Raw genomic sequence first — 6,000 nt, forward strand, 5'->3', positions numbered from 1 at the left:
ATGTTTTAGGGCGCAATCCTATGCATGTTTAGACAGGAAAAAAAAAAGTCCTACAACTCCCAGCATTCTGGGGGGGAAAGCCCTAAAAGTACAATGCTGGGAGTTGTAGGACTTCTTTCTGTCTAAACATACATAGGATTGGGCCCTTATTTATTGACGTGTACTGAAAGCAAGGAGGAGCTGAGGAGCCTCATGATGAAGGTGAAAGATGAAAGTGCAAAAGCTGGGTTGCAGTTAAACCTCAAAAAAACCAAGATTATGGCAACCAGCTTGATTGATAACTGGCAAATAGAGGGAGAAAACGTGGAGGCAGTGACAGGCTTTGTCTTTCTAGGCGCAAAGATTACTGCAGACACTGACTGCAGCCAGGAAATCACAAGACATGTACTTCTTGGGAGGAGAGCAATGACAAATCTTGATAAAATAGTTAAGAGCAGAGACATCACACTGACAACAAAGGTCCATATAGTTAAAGCAATGGTATTCCCCATAGTAACCTATGGCTGCAAGAGCTGGACCATAAGGAAGGCTGAGCGAAGGAAGATAGATGCTTTTGATCTGTGGTGTTGGAGGGAAATTCTGAGAGTGCCTTGGACTGCAAGAAGATCAAACCAGTCCATACTCCAGGAAAGAAAGCCAGACTGCTCACTTGAGGGAATGATATTAAAGGCAAAACTGAAGTACTTTGGCCACATAATGAGAAGACAGGATACCCTGGAGAAGATGCTGATGCTAGGGAAAGTGGAAGGCAAAAGGAAGAGGGGCTGACCAAGGGCAAAATGGATGGATGATATTCTGGAGGTGATGGACTCAATCTTGGGGGAGCTGGGGGTGGCGACAGCCGACAGGAAGCTCTGGCGTGGGCTGGTCCATTAAGCCACGAAGAGTCAGAAGTGACTGAGCGAATAAACAAATTGTTTTTCTTCCTGGAAGCCTCTTTTAGAGGGTTTTAACCCTAAAGGTTGCATATAAAACTTTAAAATAAATAAAATTAGTTGTAAATTACTAAGGAAGTTGGAACATAAGAATAATCAGGAGTTTTACACTCATACTATGCAGATAATGGTATATACAGATTTTCCCCTCAGTGGGATTGGTGAAAGGGTACTGGAGGTAATCAAAACTTTTATGCTGACTGGATATGTCACTATACAAAGGAGTGAAATCAGGTAACAAGCTTAAACAGATTTATCTTACGTGTCATTATGTCATACTGTCAATACATAGGGTTGGATCCAGACGTAGTCATACTTAAGAATAAACACATCGAAATCCATGGGACTTAAATTAGTCATGACTATCTTACGTTCTGGGTTTACATTAAGTATAACTGTGCTTCCAGATGAGGCTTTTACAGAGCTATCACCCTGCCTCATTCATTTAATTTTATGGGAAGTCCAGAGCGGCATCTACTCATAACCCTCCCATGTTTTCCCACCGATTCTCCCATCTTTTCTCTTACTGCAAAAAATCCATTAAGGGTGCAATCCTATACATGTTTAGAGAGAGAACAGGCCTACACCTCCCAGCATTCCCTTGCCAGCATGATAGGGCGTGCTGGGAGGTGTAGGCCTTTTCTCCGTCTAAACGTGCATAGGATTGCACCCTAAGAAGGAAGGGTAGAATAGCTGCAGAACGCCTTCTTATTGGTAGTTCTAGTGTTAGGAACCTTCCTTCATCTGGAAGCACCCTAAGTCTGGTTCCAACCCATACAGTTGATGTAGCATAGTGGATAAGACCGGGAGCAGCAATTGGCTGGAAGCCCTGGCTTCAAATCCCAGCTCTGCAATGAACTAACAGGATTCGGTCTTCTGCAATGGTTATAATAATAGTTGCAGAGCTGTTATAAGAATTGTTGATGTGAGTGAAGCATGTTGACCATTTAGAAAAAGCACTACATAATTAAACTCTAAGGGAGCAATCCTATCAGGATAGGTGGCTGCCTCAGAACTTGGAGGTGACCGCCTATCCAGTGCATGGTGGGAGGAGTGCGGAGGGGATCCTCTCCTCCGTGCTACAGCCACCCTGCATTCACAGCTAGACAGCTAATTTCGGTACAACGCATAGGAAATGTACCAGCGCTTCCGCACTCCCCACCCCTGGGAACATCCACTTTTGCCCCACTCCACGCTGCTTTTCCGAGCCTAGAGCCCTGGGACAATCTTCGCCACCTAAGAGGCAGCGGGGGAGGGGGAGGGGAGGCAGTTCTCTGGGAACTGACCAATCCTATTGCCGTCTAGCTGCTGTTTAGCAGCCATAGGACTTGCCCTAAGTGTTGTTTGTTATCCAATATGATCCCTTTTCCTCATGCTTGTGTATGTGGTGTTTCCCTTTCCTCTTTAACACTTTACAGTGTTCCTGCCTAATGTAATTGTTATGCTGTTATGCCATCCAGCTCAACTGCAATCATTTGGAGCATTGAACTGGTTCTCCTTTCCCAATTTTGCATCACCTGCAAATTTGATACCATTCCCCAAACCAGCAATCCTTTCTTCCATCCATATATATCTTACATGCTACTTTCTTTTCCCACTTTTAGTCCCAGTTGGCTGATGGATGGATTTGATCTAGAATTGCTATGATGGTCCCACACAAAAACAAACCTCAAAAGACATTTTAGAAAGGTCTCTCATGTGTCCTAGCAATTAAGCTTGGAATACTTTGGCAACCTTCACTTGGGCTTCGGTTCTCCTGCTCTGACAGGCCAAACCCAGGAGCTCCCTCCCATGTGCTTTTACAGAGGACAGCCCTCTATTTGAAACAATGTCAGAGGACTGTCCTCTGTTTTGAAGATGTACTCTAGCTGAAGGGCTGTCTTGTCCATTTGATATAAGGATAAAGAAATGACAGGAAGAGCTGGGCCTTGAAGTTGCCCATCAACAGCAACTGGACAGCAGACTGAGCAAGGACACAGGTCACCTGGTCACAGTCTTCCACCCTATGGTGAGATGTGTTGTTGTTGTTCAGTCGTTAAGTCGTGTCCGACTCTTTGTGACCCCATGGACCATAGCACGCCAGGCCATCCTGTCCTCCGCTCTCTCCCAGAGTGTGCTCAAATTCATATTCATTGCATCAGTGATGTTATCTAGCCATCTCATCCTCTGCCGTCCCCTTCTCCTTTTGCCTTCAATCTTTCCCAGCATCAGGGTCTTTTCCAGGGAGTTTTCTCTTCGCATTAGGTGGCCAAACTATTTGAGCTTCAGCTTCAGTATCTGTCCTTCCAAGGAGCAGTCAGGGTTGATTTCCTTTAGGATGGACTGATTTGACCTCCTTGCAGTCCAGGGGACTCATAAGAGTCTTCTCCAGTACCACAGTTTGAAGGCATCAATTCTTCAGTGCTCAGCCTTCCTTATAGTCCAGCTCTCACAGCCATACATTACTACTGGGAAAACCACAGCTTTGATTAGACGGACCTTTGTCAGCAAGGTGATGTCTCTGCTTCTTACTATGCTGTCTAGGTTTGCCATAGCTTTCCTCCCAAGGAGCAAGCGTCTTTTAATTTCATGGCTACAGTCACCGTCTGTGGTGATCTTGGAGCCCAAGAAAAGAAAATCTGTCACTGCTTCCATTTCTTCCCCTTCTATATGCTAGGAAGTGATGGGGCCAGATGCCATGAGTTTTTTTAATGTTGAGTTTCAAACCAGCTTTTGCACTCTCCACTTTCACCCTCAACAAGAGGCTCTTTAGATCCTCTTCACTTTCTGCCATTAGGGTGGTATCGTCTGCGTATCTGAGGTTGTTGATAATTCTCCCGGCAATCTTAATTCCAACCTGTGATTCATCCAACCCGGCGTTTCTCATGATGTACTCTGCATATTAATTAAATAAGCAGGGCGACAATATACAGCCTTGACGTACTCCTTTCCCAATTTTGAACCAATCGGTTGTTCCATGTCCGGTTCTTACTGTTGCTTCTTGTCCCTTGTACAGGTTTCTCGGGAGACAGGTAAGGTGGTCTGGTACTCCCATCTCTTTAAGAATTTGCCAGAGTTTGTTGTGATCCACACAATCAAAGGCTTTAGCATAGTCAGTGAAGCAGAAATAGACGTTTTTCTGGAATTCTCTTGCTTTCTCCATGATGCAGCGAATGTTGGCGATTTGATCTCTAGTTCCTCTGCCTCTTCGAAACTCAGCTTGTACTTCCGGTAGTTCTCGGTTCACATGCTGCTGAAGCCTAGCTTGTAGGATTTTGAGCATAACCTTGCTGGCATGTGAAATGAGCGCAATTGTACGGTAGTTTGAACACTCTTTGGCATTGCCCTTCTTTGGAATTGGAATGTAAACTGACCTTTTCCAGTCTTGTGGCCACTGTTGAGTGTTCCAAATTTGTTGGCATATTGAGTGCAGCACTTTAACAGCATCATCTTTTAGGATTTTAAATAGCTCGGCTGGAAGACTGTCATCTCCGCTAGCTTTGTTGTTACTAATGCTTCCTAAGGCTCACTTGATTTCACTCTCTAGGATGTCTGGCTCAAGTTCAGTGAGCACACTATCATGGCTATCAGGGACATTCAGATCTTTCCTGTATAGTTCTTCTGTGTATTCTTTCCACCTCTTCTTAATCTCATCTGCTTCTATTAGGTCCCTGCCTTCTTTGTCCTTTATCATGCCCGTCTTTGCACAAAACGTTCCCTTGATATCTCCAATTTTCTTCAAGAGATCTCTAGTCTTTCCCATTCTGTCGTTTTCCTCGATTTCTTTGCATTGTTCATTTAAGAAGGCCTTCTTGTCTCTCCTTGCTATTCTCTGGAACTCTGCATTCAGTTGGATATATCTTCCCCTTTCTCCCTTGCTTTTCGCTTCCCTTCTTTCCTCAGCTACTTGTAAAGCCTCCTCAGACAGCCACTTGGCTTTCTTGCATTTCTTTTTCTTTGGGATGGATTTCGTTGCTGCCTCCTGAACAATGTTACGGACCTCCGTCCATAGTTCCTTAGGCACTCTGTCTATCAGGTCTAATCCCTGAAATCTATTCCTCACCTCCACTGTATATTCATCAGGGATATGATTTAGGTCATACCTGAATGGTTTAGTGGTTTTCCCTACGTTTTACAATTTAAGCCAAAATTTTGCAAGAAGCAGCTCATGATCTGAGCCACAGTCAGCTCCAGGTCTTGTTTTTACTGACTGTATAGAGCTTCTCTATCTTTGGCTGCAAAGGACATAATCAATCTGATTTCGGTATTGACCATCTGGTGACGTCCATGTGTAGAGTCGCCTCTTGTGCTATTGGAAAAGAGTGTTTGCTCTGAGCAGCGTGTTCTCCTGGCAAAACTCTATTAGCCTTTGTTCTGCTTCATTTTGTACACCAAGGCCATGCTTGCCTGTTATCCCGGTGATTTCTTGACTTCCTGCTTTAGCATTCCAATCCCCTATGATGAAGAGGACATCTTTTTTTGGTGTTAGTTCTAGAAGGGGTTGTTGGCCTTCATAGAACCGATCAACCTCAGCTTCTTCGGCCTCAGTGGTTGGGGCATAGACTTGAATTACTGTGATGTTGAATGGTTTGCCTTGGATTCGTACTGAGATCATTCTATCGTTTTTGAGATTGTACCCCAGTACTGCTTTTCCCACCCTTTTGTTGACTATGAGTGCTACTCCATTTCTTCTAAGGGATTCTTGCCCACAGTAGTAGATATGATGGTCACCTGAATTAAATTTGCCCATGCTTGTCCATTTTAGTTCACTGATTCCTAAGATGTCGATGTTCAATCTTGCCATCTCATGTTTGACCACCTCCAGCTTACCTTGATTCATTGATCTGACATTCCAGGTTCCTAAATAATATTGTTCTTTACAGCACTGGACTTTCTTTTCACCACCAGACACATCCACAGCTGAGTGTCCTTCCGGCTTTGGCCCAGCTGCTTCACTCTTTCTGGTGCTACTTGGAAATACCCTCTGCTCTTCCCCAGTAGTATATTGGACACCTTCCTACCTGAGGGGCTCATCTTCCGGCATCATCTCTTTTAGCCTTGTGATACGTTCCATGGGGTTTTCTTG

The sequence above is a fragment of the Heloderma suspectum genome, chromosome 4 (genome assembly GCF_057233095.1).
Source record: "Heloderma suspectum isolate Gila_16-S chromosome 4, 16-S_ref, whole genome shotgun sequence".
Taxonomy (NCBI): domain Eukaryota; kingdom Metazoa; phylum Chordata; class Lepidosauria; order Squamata; family Helodermatidae; genus Heloderma; species Heloderma suspectum.